Source organism: Micrasema longulum, unplaced genomic scaffold, assembly GCF_059751315.1.
Source record: "Micrasema longulum isolate JH-2025_06_02 unplaced genomic scaffold, ASM5975131v1 h1tg001298l, whole genome shotgun sequence".
In the NCBI taxonomy this organism is placed as follows: domain Eukaryota; kingdom Metazoa; phylum Arthropoda; class Insecta; order Trichoptera; family Brachycentridae; genus Micrasema; species Micrasema longulum.
The window spans coordinates 549,637-568,670 of NW_028278485.1; the positions used below are offsets into that span (position 1 = coordinate 549,637).

Here is a 19,034-nt window from a genome sequence, read left to right on the forward strand (position 1 = left end):
ACGTTCAAAACACTATTTTTAATATAATATTTTTTGTGGATGTATTCGCTCCACTGACCCGTTATGGCACGTTCTGGTATGACAAATACATGATTTATTTCAAACATATCCGTCACATCGATTACATACAATACTATTCAAGTTTTTTTTTTTAAACGAGAGCGATAAAAAGAAAAGAACCTCCATTAACATAATAAAGAAGTTTACTGGTTTTAAAAAAATATCTTTGTTGATTCACTCAAACTACGCTAATTAAAAAAAAATATGTATCATATTATCAGAGCTATGATTTTTTTTTTAATTTTGAAAGTATTCCGCGTGCGACGTCAGAAGTTTTCTTCGGTGAGTTCTGCTGATTGGTGAATCAGCTTCCCGTACATCGGAAATCTATCAAAAAACTCTATGATTGTTGATTCGGAAGAACTAGTGACGTCGTTCAAAGTAGTTCGTTTTATTAAAATCATTTTTATTATTTTTTTAAGGATTTTCAAGAAATTGCGATACAAAAAAAAACCATTTTTTATAAACAATTTCCCTTGGCGCTGAACTTATAAATTTTACTCTGATAAATTCCTTAGTTTTCTGTCCTTTAAGCTATTCATTTATGAACTAGTTTTTAAATTATTGTAACTTATTTTACTTACCTCGTCTCCATAATAGAAAATTGTAGATGCTATCCGTAATTTGTTTTTATCTTTGGTAGAAAAAATACTGTTTTTTGTCTTTGTATCATTTATTTGAATCTAAAGAATTATTTCAACTACTTAGAAACGCCTAAAAATACTGTTCAATTTTTATGGTTCTATCGACAATATTGTCATATTGCGGAAATAATTGGTTAAAAATAATTAACAATATGATTCGTTATAATAATCATTCACAAACAGACGATACACGTGTATAAATAATTGAATATATGTTTTATCATATTTAAAAGGGGATATTTATGTTTGAATAATCGGTAAGATTAAGATGTAGTTCTGTGATATAGAATGACATAAATGAATCGGTGCCTACTCATTTCCTTGGATACAATTAATCAAACTATACATTAGACAAGTTGTTATTCATATATTTTTAACTGTCTATCATCTGTCCGCCTATGTATGCTGTGAATATTATTCATAGTCGATTAAAAAAAATATTTTCAATTACAAACAAAAAACAGTATTTTAAAAATGTTTGCAGCGAGGGAAAATAAACTTAGAACAAAATATAAAAAAATACAGATCTAGATTAGATTTAAGATTTCGTCCGAGAGTTCGGGCTGATGAAGATTACAGTTCTCTGTGTTAAATAGAACCAGAACCCTGGAATAATGTTTTCGAATCGATGGCTGCTCACAGGTGAAAATCCTGAAAAAGAAATTTCGAGTGGTGATAAGTCCGCCTCATAGAGTAGTGGTTAGGGCGTTTACCTACGATGCTCGGGGTTTTAGGTTAGATTCCTCACAGGATGGACGAGAAGTATTGGTTTTAAAAGTACAATATTTAATTGTTCCTTAACTGGCACCTGAAGCATAACAATTATCACTGATCACCTTACTTTCCAAGTAAAAAAATGGATACATATGTGCTGTAATTGGAATTCTAACGCAGTGCGAGGCGGATAGGAAATAACAACGATGATTAATCTTTTCACAGAAATTTGCCACAAAAGTAAAATAACAATTAAATACTGAGTACTGGTTTATTATTATTTAGTATTTATTTATTATGTAAATTTAGTTTTTCTTTTCTTTTTCTTTTCTTTTCTTTTCTTTTCATGGTCATGTCATACCAATTTATATGCTATGAACTTTTTAATAATTAAAAAAGCAATAGCCCACGCTCAGACGCTGAAGTCTTTGTGGGCATTTTTCCAATTTATGTTATTGCTTAATTTAAAGATATATTTTTCTAAAATGTATTTTTGTAATTATATTTCTATGTAAATATACGCATGGAAAAATAAACCATTTAAAAAAAATAAAAATATCCTGAACAAGGGTCAACCGACTCAGAACAGGTCAATATAAATTCATTGGAGTGGGTTATCTAAGCATTTAATTATACCAATATATTTTAAACGTCGCGTTTTTTTTATTTATTTTTAACAATATAATATTCTTTCCACAAAACATAAATAATTTATATTTTATGTTAGAATGAAACACGTTTTTAGAAAAGGTCTACCCTTTTACGATTTTCATAGTTATTTTTGACATAACGGAATTCGTTAATATAAAAAAAATTACAAGATATTTTAAAAAATCTTTTTTGAATATTCGATCAGAACGATTAATTTCAAAATATTACGAAGGTGAAAAGTTAATTTACTATCTTGCCTACCTTGGCATATAATATGTGTAAGTCAAGTCCTCATTGATATGTATTGAGTAACTTATTAATTTTAAAATTAAATAATTACTTGCCTGTACCAAGGTGTGTTCTTTTTTTATTTTTGTCTACTCTTTATCAAAAAGTCTGCAATAAAAATTTGATTCCGATAGGATTTAGTTGAAAAAACTGTGTGTGTTTTAAAAATAACTCAATAATGATCATAATTTTTTTTTTAAATTTGTATTTTTTGCATATTTAAATTTTTACTTTTACTTTTTATTTTTATTTATTTTATTAAGGAACGATAACGGATAACTGGACCATAAATAGATAACATATAAGATTTATTATAATACTAGACGCGTCACCCTTTATAATTGCGCACAGCATGCAATGTGTTACAAATTATAAATTAATAAAAGTAATAAAAAACAATAAAAGCTAAAGAAACATGTTTTTAAGAAAATAAAATTAAAAATATAAAAAAAAACCCTTTGAAAGAAGAAAATTTAAGTTACGGCAAAACTCTTTAAAAAAGTAGGAAAATGAATAAAAAATACTTGAAAGAAAGTGCAGAAAAAATTACATTATGGTTGCAATTTTGCATTAAAAAATTTAAGGTTTTTAAAAATTTAGAACATTTAAAAAATCGTTTTGCATTTAACGTTATAAGAATATTTATATCTAGATAGTATTACGATTGAGTAATGTTGTTCCAGTGCATGAAGGTGGTGGATGTGAAACAATTTTATCTACAAGAAGCATTAACGTACTTCAGGAGGCTTATTCTGTTACGATTTCGTTTCGTAAGTTTATTCGTTCGTTATGTATCTGTCTCACTCTAACGCAATCAAAACAGTATTTCTCTCTCGTTCCCTCACATTTGATACGAATGAATTTACTAAGCGAATTACTTAGAGAATAAGGCCACAGGTCGAACAATAAAAAGAGGTCTCAGCAAAATGTTCGTACGGGGTTTTCCCAGAATATGAATTATGTTTTACCCAAAACCCGCACGACTTTTAATAGAGGAACTTTTAGGTTATCGCAACGAGAGTAATTAATATTTTAGAAGAGCGTATTAAGCTCTCAAGGACAATATCTGTGGGGTTCATAGTCCATAATCGATAACATACACGTGCTAAAACATTTCTCCTGAAATAGTGCGATGACCGAAGAAAGCGATGTCATCATTTTCTGTAGAATCCAATACAACATATAATGCAACTCTCTCAGTATTGCATATAAAATTGGGAGCATCGTTTTGCAGTACATTCACATCGTCCTTCCCATAAAGACATGAACTACAAAGAAACGTCGCCTATAAAAAGGCTACAGGGCGTGACAACGCCAGTCAGTCAGCCCAACAAGTTCAGTTCAGTCAGTCAGTCCAGTTCAATCAGTCGCTCAGTTCCAGCAAGTAGTTCAAGTGCAGTTTCTTCAACCCATCATTCCCGCTACGCTCGCGCTACACAACCAAGTGCTGTATCTTATTCGCCATGTAATAAATACGCATTAAACAGCAACCTCGTGTCTTCTCTGTCAATCTCTAACTGGGATAGGAGCTCCAACCCCCAACAACCTAAATCTTACATATCTATTTTCGATAATGCGGTTCCTTGGAGGAAGAGATTTGAGCTGCAAACTCCTTGATGATTTTTCAAATTTTTGATTTGGTTTGTTTCATGTAAATCAAACGTTCTTTAGAACTAATTTTTTACAACAGAGAGGGAAAACATCTTTGAGAAGGGGATATGGAAGTCTAAGTATTTACAGAGCTTATGACCTGTCATTGTCTGGTTTAAGAGGCCACTTTACACACTGTTTAAACAACACCATTCTGCCCATGTTTAAATCCACATTTCCTCCCGTTGACTTAATCCTTGTTTGTTTTTTATTATAATGTGCCATGTATTTTTTTTTAATGATGATACTGTTTTGAACAATAGTATTGTTTCCCCACGCCATTTCCCCGAGAGAATAGACCGCCACACACCTCTATCCTGGCATACATTTTTAGCTTACTCCACATTCATACTTCTTGTCATACATGCTCGGTTCTGCCTGCTTTTGACATGGCCAGACTTAAGATTTTGGTTTATCTGATTTTTTTTTTTTTTTTTGTAGTTGCAAATTATTTGTACCTTGCTTTTGTTATGTGCAAGGTTTTATCGAATACATTTATCTTTAAATTATATTCCGTTGACTTCAAAATTTTTCACCGTAGACTTACAATAATAAAAATAAAGCAGAATCAGAATAAACAGAAAAATTCTAGAAATGTTACATTAACAAATAATAAAAAATAAAAAAAAAGTAAAAGTTGGACACAAAAAAAAACAAAAGGAGCTAGATACCACCATTGAATAACTTAGCCTGCTTGATCGTCCCTGTAATGAATCGAACGGTCTCTCTTCGTGTATCATTACAGTTCAGGAGCTCAGCTAGGTTATTAGTCGCAGCAATCCGAGTGTTTATTTTGCATTCAAGCTCCCACCTCGGCCTATCAAACATTGGACAGTATACAAGAAGATGTTCCACAGTCTGCTCAGTGATGCCATCACATGGACAGCAACTATCGTCTCGCAGCCCAAAGCGATGCAGATATTCCCTCATGCATCCATGTCCCGAGAGAGCCTGAGTTAATTCATATGTAGGCGTTTCATGCTTCCAAAATGTTTTGGCCTGATTATGCCACGTCTTCTTTGGTCATCCGTCTCATGTTGCTGTCCATTCTCGCCATTTATACCTGTTTTACCATTATTTTGTCATCCGATCGTTCTACATGACCTAACCATCTCAGAGACCCTTTCTTAATATTATCAATTATACCTGACTCAGATTTACACTCTCGCCCAATTCATCATTCGTAATCCTGTCATACATTGATTCTCACACATTCGTCTAAGAGATCGCAACATGTATATATTATTGTTTTATTATGTTATTTATGTACATTATTTATTTAAACTCTACATGAAACTTAGTACCACGGAATATGAACTTGTGACTTAATGAACGTTAAAAAAATAAAATTGTGATTTAATTTAAACAAAAAAAAAACTTTTTATTGAATTTATTTTAGTTTTTTTAATTATTGTTTCATTATAATAATCGATATTATAATCAACTCAGTATTTTACAATGATTGAGTATTTATCGTAAGTAAAATGATTTTACCTATCAAGATAATATAAAAAACTAATTATAAAAATACGTTTTTTATATCTTATTTTATATAATAGTCGGCCTCGTGGTGAAGTGGTCAGCGCGTTTGCTTACCATGCAAGAGAAGAAGTCTCGGATTCGATTCCGAACGTGGTTGACATGAAATATTCAAGTGGAAACAAAGATAGCAATTTCCAAAAAAATGGTTTTTTTGGTAATGATGTCATTCTGTAGTTTATCAACTTTATTTTTATAAAATCATGAGTTGAGTTGCAAATGTACTTTAAAATCATACTTCTGATGGTTTGAAAATAGTGTTAAGCAAACGTAGCAATATCCATCAGCCATTTTGTTTGACCAATGACAGGCTTGAGATTTAAATTTTCAAAATGGCCGTGCCAAGTTTAAAGAAAGTTTTTTGAATTCGTGTTTCTATTATAGCTAATTTATTAGGGTCTAAAAGTTAAAGTTCAGTGAAATTAACATTTTTAGCATAAATGCTCTCTTTGGCATTAGTGTAGCTGTTTTTGTTATTTTTCTCGAAAATACCAAAACGGGAGTTTGCTATCTTTGCTTCCAATGCCCTAATTTATTTTTAAATGTGCTTTCGCACTAAAATATTTCATAGTCCCTGGGCTGGTGCCTGAAGCGTAAGACTCATTATCTTACTTTCATTTGACAAAAATGATCAAGATACACTGCGATTGGTGTACCAAAGCAGAGCCCTATGTACTATTAGGTGCGGAAAGGTAATGGTGATGATAAAAATACGCACTTTATTTAAACATTAATTTGAAATGAATTTGAATTTTTTATTTGTTAATATACTGTTAAACTAAGTCAAAAAATTTTTTTTTTAATTTTTATATATCGTATTATCGGCGCTACGATTTTTCAAAGTTTTGTATTTCTGAAATAACTCCGCGTGTAACGTCAGAGGTTCATTTCCGCTTATTCTCATTCAGTTCTTCCTATTGGTCAAGAAGCGACAAGCAGACCGGAAATCTTCCATAGCTCTCAGATCATAGGTTGATTCACATGAACCAGTGACGTCATTTAAAGTAGTGCGTTTTTATCAAAATATTTTTTATTATTTTTTCTGTACATTTTCAAGAAACTTTGTCCTACAATTTAATGTTCTAATTTTTACCCCGCGTAAGAAAACATTTTTTGTATCCAATTTCCCGTAGGGCTAAAGTTCCTCATTCTATTTTTTTTTTGTAATTTAGTTACTCAAATATTACACTGAAATTACGTACAGCTTCATTTATTTTTTTTATTTTACTGTTGCCACATAGAAATCAATATTTTTAAAAATCTATTTTTATTGTCCAATACAGTCAGTCTAATTCATAATTAAAAATATTATTGTAGCTAGAAATCTTAATCCCACAACGAGATATGCACAATAAAAAATATTTTAGAATTAAAAGCTTAAATTAATTGAGTAAAATTTTCAATTTTATGACGAAAATAATATGATCTAAGATTGCACATTGTTTGAGTTTATCTGTGGTAATTATAATCAATATACTAAGATAAATAGTTTTATTGTTTTATAAGTCATTATTCCGGGTAATTATTGATAATTTTGGTGCCGTCCACTTTGCAAGAATATTATTTCCTTGTCGCAAGATACGAAATCAGCTTTTTACTATTTACTATTCTCCTAGAGTCCTTAAAGTGCTAATAAAATTTCAAGCAAACAATAGAGTATATTGAAATTTAAAATAAATGATGAAAAATTGGGCTTTCTCAAAGTAAAGCAATAAACAAAACGTTGTGTTGCAATTTTTTAGTTTATAAAACTAATATAGGGTTAAATAAAAACACATAATAAAATTTAACTAACAAAGTCATCCTTATGAAACCACAAATTTAAACAAGTAAGACTACCAATGAGAAAAAAAAGAGAGTCTTAAAACTAATTGAAAAATGATTTATAATTTTACAATGAGTTATCCAGAGAAATTAAATAAACGGAAAGCATTAAAATATTATAATTTAATTTTGAAAAACATATTTTATATTTGTAGCACTAACTTTGTGGAATATTATTATTGTAGAGTTCATAGTCCATAATCGATGACACACGCGTGCTAAAACGTTTCACTTGAAATAGTGTGATGACCGAAGAAAGTAATATCATCATTTTCTATAGAATTCAAGACATCATGATAATGCAACTCTATCCGTATTGCACATAAATCGGGAGCATCATTCTGCATCGTCTACATCGTTCCTACCATGAAGAAATGAACTACAGAGTAACGTGGTCTATAAAGAGACCACAGGATGCAACGCCAGTCAGTCAGCCCAACAAGTTCAGTCAGTCAGTTCAGCATATAGTTCGGGTGCAGTCTCTTCAACCCATCATCGCCGCTACGCTCGTGCTATATCTTATTTGCCTTGTAATAAATACGCATTAAACACAAACCTCGTGTCTTCTCTGTCAATCTCTAACTAGGGTAGGAGCTCCAACCCTCTAAAATTAAATTCTACAATTATTCAACATATCACAATAAAATAACTTTGTTTTTTTGTATGTACCAATTTATTTATTATAATTTAATAACCAACTTATATACCCCAGTTTTTATACCCTCTCTTCTCCCTCAGCCACACGCACTCTACCCTCAATGTGTAAATTTTACATAATGTTAGTTTGTAATTAACTTTGAAAAAGGAATAGTATTTTGCCAATACTACATAGTTGGTTATTAAATTATAAACTGGTACATACAAAAAAACAAAATTATTCCATTGTAATATTTTTTAAATGGTACCTAGTAATAAATATTCCACATAAAAGCGAAGATTGTGAAACGACACATACTTCAGATTCACATCTGCATATAGCAACGGCTGCGACATGGTAAAAATTCTACGTAGGTACTTGACGTTACATATTAATCTACACAAACAACATCAACCCTGATAATAGGTGCTGCAAAGCAAAACAAACCTTTGAAAAAGAATACCGCGACTGTGACACACAGCAGAAAAACTCAATGTTCGTTTAAAAAAATCATATCAAGGGCCCTATGCTGGACTCGTTCGTCTTTAAAATCGTATGCGACATTCGTAATTCGACAAGTGACAGCATTCTGAACCACCCATTCGAATGCAGTCGATTGAAAACCAATCGAATTTATCTCGAGTGCCACAAAGCACTCGACATTGACAATCGAATGCGACATCGTAACTTCAGCTGTCAAATCTCCGTCTTGTACGAGTAAAACGCTCGGCATTCATGTTTGACGAGTAGGTATTTTTGTTGTATTTTAACTTAAAATAAACAACACTGATCAATGTTATGATGATGGCGTACCAACAAATGTGCAACAAATATAACTCATCATCATTCCCTTTTCACACCTAATGGTGTATAGGGCACTGCATTGGTAGACCAATCACAGCGTATCTTGATCATTTTTGTTACGTAAAAGTAAGATGTTCAGTCTTACACTTCAGGTACCACTCCAGGGACTTTAAAATATTCTGGTGTGAAAACACCCTTTTGAATAAATATTTCATATCAACCATGTCATGTAATCGAACCCGAGACTTCTCGAGGCAAACGCGCTGACCATTACACAACGAGACTGACAATATAACTATAACGACAATATAAATATAACTACTTATTTTTAATACATTGAAGATTCACTAGAAACCTGATTTTGAAATTATTTTATCGCTCGTCAAAATACGTATTTGAGATATATATATTATACAATATGTTTTTAAAATCCATTAAATGAATGTGAAATATTTCTAATAACATGTAGATGTGTGTTATGTCAAAGGCAAATAATAATAATAAGTGTTTCAGTGTCTTAAAATAAAACATTTTCTTTTATTTTTTTTTAAATATTCCGTACACAAAATATTCAACGGAAGAAGTCTGACATGAAACAATAAAAGTTTACGTGTGACAGGAGAGCCATAGATAAATACGATTTTTTTAATATTGCCACTTTCTCATTCGTCTTTGTAATTAAATTGTCAGAGGGTTTTCAAGAATAGCATTATGACAAAGCAATCGAGATGCCCAATCGACTATTGTCGAGTGGGTGACAAAATATTACATTTTTCTTCTTTTTGTTCTATATTATCTCTGATAGTACCGCCTCTCTCAGTTTTACGGAAAAAATGTGTGTGAAGGGGAAAGAGTTTAAATTTATCTCTCATAACTTCAATGAAATTCATAGAAATAAAACAACATTGAAATGTCAAAAAAAAGTCCAAAATTTTTTTTTTTTTTGTATTATTTTGATCTAATTTGTAACCAAATACCGTTAAAGTGTCATTGTAAAATTTCAACCTTTTAATTCAAAACAATAAATAATGTTTCTCGATTTAATGAATTGGGTACGCTTTGTACGAAAAGTAACGTGTGCCAATAATTATGAGCTTGTCTTTTCGGACAACTATAAGGCTGTCAATTATGCGCTCTCAAATATTTAGCCATATAAATATTTTAATGGGTAAGTAGGTCTTTTTTTCTGTTTACATATTTTTTATTTATGAATTCTCTTAAATGTAATATTTATATTTTACATTTTCAATCAGTATTTTTTTTCTTATTTACACAACCTGTTTGGATATAAAAATTGTTATATTTTTTATTTACATTTAGAAAAAAAGTAAATATCCACAATAGTGGACACAATAAAAGGTTTTTTATTATTTTAATTTTTATGGATAGCTTAGATACATACATTTTTGTAATAGTTTAATATCTAAACTTTCAATTGTTAATTTATTTGTAAGCCTATTCCATTATTTATTTTTCAACCATGAATCATTTTTGCGTACATCTATGAACAAGCTGTGTGCGTACGTGCAGTTACAAATACTAACACGTTATTCGTATTAGTAACAAAACAAAACTAACTATACAAATGTCAAGATCTGATATTTATTTATTGATGTTTTATTTCATTACTGTGGTGACATTAGAAGTTTGTTATAAAAGAACAAGTTGTAAATAAAACATATTTTCTGGGAGTCATGAGACTTCTGAAAGATACTATTTCATGTAAAAAAAGAAAGTCAAAACTTAGATATTACACCACTCACAAAGTATTAACATTAGCATCGACATCGGTCACAAAAATATTAAATTACATACCTAAATATTCCATTAATAAAAATGTTTCGACGATTGGATAAATGTAAATTTAAATATGTATTACAATAAATCATAATATTCGTATAAATACGGCAAAACATAACAAGGATCATTTATTATATAAATAAAACACAAGTGATACTTTAATCCACAAATTTCTGTTGATTAAAGTATCACTCGTGTTTTATTTATATAATAAATTACAATGAACTTCCATCAAGAATTTTCACTTACAAACTTAAATGTTTTACAAGGATCATTGTTTAAATATCTGCTAAATAAAATTTATCCAAATGAAATTACAATTTGATCATTTCATTTTTACAATCATAATTTTTACACTTATAAACGATATTATACTTTTTGGAAAAATAATATGTTTTATAAATTGTTCAAATTTTGGATAAATACAATTCATTTTACAAAATATAAATTTCCCAGATGACGGATTGCGGGTTTTTTCCAGTGCATTACCACGTTGGACCCAGGGTATAAGCGTGGAATAAGTAAGTAGGGCCGCCATCACAGCTCTATACTGAGTATAACTTTTGCGAGGTTTAATATTTTTTACTATACCATTCTTATTCTACCACTATGCCTAAGCTTATTGGTCCATGAATTATAATTAGTATTTGATATTATGATGTGGTTATGTTCAATAAGGCATGTTTCAAAATTAACATTATCTTTAATGATGAGATAAATCTCGACGATAGTATTATTAATTTATTAAAGATTGAAGAGCTTATTATATGAGGCCAGATATGTCAAATAAACTAGCATGGAATGGTCAGCAATAGCTAAGTATTATTAATTTATTAAAGATTGAAGAGCTTATTATATAAGGCCCGATGTGTCCAATTAACTAACATGTAATGGTCAGCAATAGCCGAGTATTATTAATTTATTCAAGATTGAAGAGCTTATTATATCAGGTCCGATATGTCAAATTAACTAGCATATAATGGTCAGCAATAGCCGAGTATTATTAATTTAAATGACAGCTTCTTTGCTGCTCAATGTTAAACGCTTACTAACCGAACTTTTTGAGTAGATATTGAATATATTATACCTGTAAATTTTGTGCGGGTTCAGTAGCATTATTCTGGGTGACAAATTTTTCTTTACCTGATGGCTGCTAGTGTATAAATTATTTTTTTAAAAACACAACAGGTTGTTGCGATAGTTTTGTGTTGTGAATTAACGACCAAAATATTTAAACTTATAATTAGAAATCAAACACTGATTTGAGTCTACTGAATATTTTATTTTATTTTTACAAATATAAACATATAAAAATAAAACTTCGTGACAATTGTTTCGCCTTATTAGGGTATTTTCAAACGAATGCATGACATGCAATGACATTCGTTTGAAAATGCCCTAATAAGGCGAAACAATTGTCACGAAGTTTTATTTTTATATGTTTATATTTGTAAAAATAAAATAAAGTATTCAGTAGACTCAAATCAGTGTTTGATTTCTAATTATAAGTTTAAATATGGAGTTCTACAAAATAAACACCAAATCAATCAACGACCAAAATATTGTTGGTGCGAAATCAAAATCATTATAATATGTACATGTTCATGATATCCGTCCAACTTGTTTAAAATTACTACGTTTTATTTACTAAATTTGCTCTCTTATAAGAAATGAAATGGAATTATGTCGAAAGGAAATATATAAAAAAGTATCGAAACAACTTTTGCTAGAATGATGTTACAGATCATCATACTCAATCAAATCATTTTCTCTATTTTCTTTCAATATCATTACTTTTTCCTAATTATATTACTGTCCAATGAATTCAAACAAACAAAACATTACGCCGTTTCCCCGTGGCGGTAGATAAGAACGCTACATCACTTTGTCTTTGCTAACATATCTTACTTCCTTTAACATGCATACATCTTCTCATGCACGCACAACGATTATTCTGACATTTGACATGTCCATCTTCAAGTAGTTGTTAAATTTGGTCATGCCATATCTTTCTCGTTGTGTCATTTGCTCGACACGTTCAAACCAACGCAGTAAGTACTCCTTTTTTAGTTTGGTGGATAATGCTTGTCTCTGTGCATCTATTATTTTATTTATTTATACGCCCTATGGGCTTTTACATTTATTTGCAATACATGCATGTGCCTCAGTGTAACATGAGTATATAAATGAAGTTAAAAGTTGGAATAACACAATAAAGACTCAAAGAAACACTAGAAAGTTAAAATAAGGAAATGTACCCACATGGGAATATGGGAATACAGAAAGATATGAAATATATGTACATATATAAACATACACACATACATACACATGTATATGTATACACACACACACACACACACATTATAGAGATACATAAAAAATAAAGAAACATTTAGTAAATCAAGAAATTTTATACATTTAAAATAAGCCTTTAGAATAACCCTTAGAATATTTAACCTATAATTATGTAAAGACAAACGAAATACATGAATTTCTCTATATTCGTTACCTAGCCGGTGTAGTCTAGATATTGGTGAATTAAAATAATAATTATTTAAAAAAATAACGTTAGCTGCCGAGTATTTAGTTCAGGTACTTTTATGCTGATAATACGAGTTAATACATTGTTTTACCACACATTCGATTGAGATATCGCATTCCGACAGCATTCAGTCTTGTTTCATTGTTGTTTTTCCTCCACATTTAGTGAGGGAACATAATCATCATTTTTTTAAATTTTTAATTATTTTTTTTTGTTTTTTTACAAAATACATAAGAAGTAAAACAGAGTATTAAAAAATAAAGGATACTTAAACAGCAGAGAAATGCATGTTGACAGTAAAAATAGTAAAAGAAAAAATCCCACAAAGGCATGGCCTGTTCGTTGGTATACTAGAAATGTTTATGAATTTTTGTTCCTATAATAAAAAGACAGGTATAATATTTTTGTGTAATATAAGAAAGAGAAAAGAAAATATTCTGTAAAAGATGAGAAGGTACTTTTTTATTTTATAGTAATTAAAAAAGAAAATAAAAAATACAAAAAAAAAACATAAAAGAATTCCTTAAAGGGCAATAAAATAAAGGGCAATAAAATATATAATTAAAAAAAGTAATACTTAACTTGCAAAATAACAAATAAATAAAATAAATACTTTCATACCTTTCAACCTTCATCAGCAAATTGCTCCCCTCGCAAACATCGTAGACCTTTTTTGTTAGTAAATAAATTCGCAGTTTTACATACTTGCGTATTAATAATACATTTTTTTGGGCTATGACGTTTAAAAAAGACAGTAGGAAGGATTGATCGGATATTTTAATTTAAACAGAAAATGATTGATGAGACAGTAAACAATCAACAATGGGATTAGTATTTTTAATGTAGCCATGTCTATGAATCAAATGACAAATATAATGACATTTTAAGACTCTTCAATAAATTACAATTTATCTTCAATCTGATATTTATAAATATATTATGAACATATTTAGTATTTATCAATTTATTACCTGGCATACATGAAATGAATGTTTCAGTAAAATTAAAAATAGTTATAACAACCAGCCAATGATAGGTTATAAGTCCTGTCAATACCATTGAAGACTTTCACTTTTTTGTTGTGATGAAAACGGAAATCACTATTTTAAAAAAAATTGGGCGAGTTAAAAATTAATAACAGAAGTAAACTGTCATAAAACTTGTGAATAGATAACAATAAAAAAATATTATGGACAAAGATGGGAAAATGATTTTTTAAAAACTTCTCAAAGATTGAAATCAATGGATAGTAAAATCGTTTTTGATAAATTGGCTGAAGCAGACAAAGACATAAAAAAAATATTTTGTAATATGTGAACAGGGATGTGTAATATCACCATGGTTGTTTAATCTATACATGGACAACTGAATGAAAGAGATAGAATGTATGAGTATTGGAGCAAAAATGGATAATGATGGTATTTGAAAGGGATAGTGAGGTTACTGACTGCATAATAAATGTAAACAACGAATGTCTCGAGCAAGTAGAAGAATTTGTGTATCTGGGTAGGATGTTTTCAAGAAATGGAAGAGTAGAAAAAGATGTTAAAAGACGGAGCACTAAGCACAGTAATTTCTAATAAAAATATGTCAATCGAAGCTAAACTGGCAGTGCACAACGGAGTTTTAGTCCCAACACTTATGTATGGAAGTGAAACATGGAACTGGCAGAGGAAGGATGAAAGCCGAGTGAACGCGGTTGAAATGCGATCTCTTAGACGAATGTGTGGGAAATCAATGTATGACAGGGTTACGAATGACGAAATCAGGCGAGAGTATAAATTTGAGTCAAGTATAATTGATAAGATTAAGAAAGGGTCTCTGAGATGGTTTGGTCACGTAGAATGAATGGACGACGAAAGAGTGCTAAAACAAGTATATGTGGCGAAAATGAACGGCAACGTGAGACGAGGACGACCAAGCAAGACGTGGCATGATCAGATAAACCAAAATCTTAAGTCTGGTCATGTCAAAATTCATTCGGCGGCCTCCGTTGTGTAGTGGTCAAGACGCTTGACTCACACACGGAAGGTTCCGGGTTCGATTCCCGGTGAGAACACAAAAATTAAAATGTAATTTTTCTCAAGCCTGGGTGCTCTGTGATGTAATTCACCACTGTAATTAGGCCTCCTGGCCTGTATTGTGCAAAAAAAAAAAAAAAAAAGCAGACAGAACCGAAGGGCATGTATGATAAGATGTATGAATGTGGAAGAAGCTAGGAATGTATGCCAGGATAGACGTGTGTGGCGGTCCATTCTCTCTGCCTACCCCTACGGGGAAATGGAATGATGGTACTAGTAGTAGTAGTAGGGTTTCCTAATCTGCACTGCAGAACTTACATTAGATGTTTTAGAACGGTTCATTCCAGCGAGGTGTTTATTCAATCTACATTGCCAAGAATGCCCAGATAACCCTCATTTGAATCTCGAATTTTCCATATAAATAAAAGCATTCGTAATTTGCTATCATCAACTACCATTTTATTAAACATGATACCATCAAAACTTATTAATATCAATTTTTATCTAAAAAATATTGGGTAGATTGAATCGATAAATCTGTAGATTAAGATTCATGACATAAATATATTACAACAGAGATGAAGAACATTATATGTAACATTTTTTTTATATGGAAGCGAAGTATGGAATTGGAAAAAAATATGAAAGTAGGTTAAATGCTGCCAAAATACGAACCCTCGGGCGAATGTGTGATAAAACGATGTATGATAGGTGCATAAATGTCGAGATCCGTGAACAATGTAAGGCCGAGACACGCATTATCGACAAAATCAAGAAAGGGGTGCTGCGTTGGTTTTGACATGTAGAGCTGGCTCGATCTACGATGCGAATGTTGATGGATGCAGGAAACGAGGAATACCGAGAAAGACATAGCAAGATCAAGTCCATCAAATAATTGGCGTGCGTGCATGAGAAGATGTATGAATGTAGAGGAAGCGAGGTCTGTACATATGTAAATACAGAGTGATTTGGCGTTCTATCATCTCTGCCTACTCCTACGGGGAAAAGGGTGGATGGTTTGCTTGTTGTTTGGAATATATAAGACTCGTTTATTTTTTTTTAAATACATTCAATGTTCATGACATAATAATTTATTAAATGCATAAGTCTAGGCATTTGTCAAGCTTATGATCTGTGTATATTCCTTCGATTCTTCCATCTGTTGATCTTTGTAAAGTTAACGGGCTGAAACCTTTATTAGTGCAGGTGAGAATCCAGCTCTCGTTCTCTGCATTTTGTGGTTACCTACTGTATTGTATAGGACTCGTCGCACATTATTCATTCGATGTGTATCAGTTAATTTTTTAAATAAAATGCTTTTTTTTTCAGAATACGGTTTTGAAATTTAACATACTTTTAAAAAAAAATACAATTTATATCATTTCGTCATTTGAATTTTAACAAAAAGGTTTCTAACTTTTTACTTAGCTCTTTATTGTACCATTTTTAAAACAATTTACAAGTTGTAAACAATTATTTTTTTCATACTTACGCACCCACACACACGCACCCTCTCCCTCATTCATTCCCACACGCACGTGTATCCTCTCCCTCATTCATTCACGCATACACACATTCATATACACATGAATACAAACGTCACACAAATACAATTACTAAACTTCTTTTCTTATATATTATGTTTCATTATATTTACAGTGGATTTTTTTAATTGGCTTTAGTATTGTTAAGATTTTTCTAATTATTTTGTTCATGTAATAGCTGTAAAAATCCGAAATAAAATAAAATAAATAAATAAAAAAATAAATATTTGATTAATTTGTGTTGAGTTTATTTGTGATTTCTTCACAAGTCATTAAGGAAATATAAATAATCTAAATCAGTGTTTTATAATCACTTAAATTTGTATTACGCATACTTGAACGGCTGAAATTTCCTGAAATCGTACCTACAAATTATTTTTTTCTGAAAGGTTTCAGGTGCAGGTTTAGTGCCGAAATACGGCGTTTATTGGCAAAAAATACAAGTACACATACATGCAATACAAAATAAAACAAAATAAGTATTATAGATTGAATTGAATTGCAAGAAAATAATCTGAGCAGCTTCACTAGATACCAAAATACACTATAATAATATATTATAATGACAATACTTTACTGTGATAAAAATAAAGATATTACAAAAAGGTAATATGGAAGTCTAGGCATCTATAGGGCTTATGACTTGATTTATGACTTATGATTTCTATATTACCTTCTCTTAAATGTTCTTCGTCTCTGTTGTAATATGTTAATATAAACATCTCCCCAGGGAGTTGAATCCAGTCCTTGTCTACAAAAATTTGGACAAACTCAAAATATTGTTGAAATCATTATTATTTCATTTAACCATCTCGTATGATATTCTTGAAATATTATTATTTACTCGTACATATTTTTATTTTTTCATCTGTTCATTAGTATTTTTTTCTACAAAAAGTATTATATAGTCGTGAAAAACTTTAATTGGACTCATACACTATATTCTGGTATGATTTTTTTAAATATATTTATTGTTGTTTTTCCAAAAAAATAAAATAAAATTTGAATTAATTTTTTTTATTTTTATATAAACATGCATGTGTTGTAATGTTTTTTAAAATTAATATTTGCTATCAAAGACGTCATACAGTTCATTATAACGATACTAAATAGCTTAATATTTAGTCTCCTTTAATATTACGATTTACGACGTTGCCCTTTTTAATCTTAGCCACAGAATTAAGGGATCAACCAGATAATCACTGAAAAATTGGTACATACGATTTCAAGAAATTTCTGCATTTCAGATATTACAAAGCGTAATAAAAGTTTATATTGTACTAACACATTGATTTCGTTGACATATATTCACAGATTAAAAAAAATGAAAATCACATATCAATAGGTAAATTTAAAAAAAAATTACATTACCACTATGTTTTTAAGATAGTTAAAATCACGATAGTTACGTAGATAGTACAATAATTTTCATTAAGCTCTTCTGTTCTTGAAAACCTAATATTTGTTAGTTTTTCACTTTATAATTTGTCTTATATATGTTAAAAATTGTTCACATTGAGTTTATTGAGTATTTTGAAATTTAAACAAATGATTTATTATGATTTTAAAAGAAAAGAAAATACCTCAATTCAAACGCGATGAACAAACGACCCATGCCTTAAGGAAATTCCCAAGTAAATGTTCTACTTTGAATTAAGGTGTTAGAATCTTGAACATTCTCGATTAATATGATTGCTTAACCCTGAACTGCCATCAAAGAAAATGATAACATGTTTACGATTGGACCTGCTGGACCCATGAAAATGAAATAAATTTTAATAAGTTACATTATTTATTTTACATTATTAAATGTAACCTTTATTAAAAAAATATTTAAAGGCTGAAATTTTCAAAATTTGAAAATAAAATATTATTAATATTTAAAACATTAACTTTGTGGTCAAACATTTTAATAAATATAAGTAAATATTTAAAAATAAGCCCTCACTGATTTTTATTTGTCTACCAGTTTGGAAACGTACCTATTTCTTCATTAGAGAATGTATTAAACTAACATACAAATCCCACTATACACTATAATAGTTACATAAAAAACAAAAGTTGTGTAGTGGGATTTACATTTTATTATAATTAGTGCCCTGATGAAGAGATGGGTACGTCTAAATAATGGAACTTATAGAAAAGCCAGTAAGTGGTTAAATATAAATATTTAGTAACATTTATTTTTAACTTAGGCGTAAGACCGATCATTTTACCTGCATGTAACAAAAAATTATCAAGATACACTGCGATTAGTGTACCAATATAGTGCCCTATGCACCATTCGATGCGGAAAGGGAATGATGAGGAAGG

The 19,034-nt window shown here is 30.1% G+C and overlaps 1 long non-coding RNA gene across 1 annotated transcript; it reads right to left on the reverse strand.

Moving 5' to 3' along the window:
• Positions 1 to 1,252: 1,252 nt before the first annotated feature.
• On the reverse strand, positions 1,253 to 18,350 carry LOC148276015 (uncharacterized). Its single transcript, XR_015823880.1, has 3 exons — positions 18,305 to 18,350; positions 17,395 to 17,472; positions 1,253 to 1,355 (listed from the first exon to the last, which is right to left on the reverse strand). It is a non-coding gene; the product is annotated as an uncharacterized LOC148276015 (long non-coding RNA).
• Between the last annotated feature and the right edge of the window lie 684 nt (positions 18,351 to 19,034).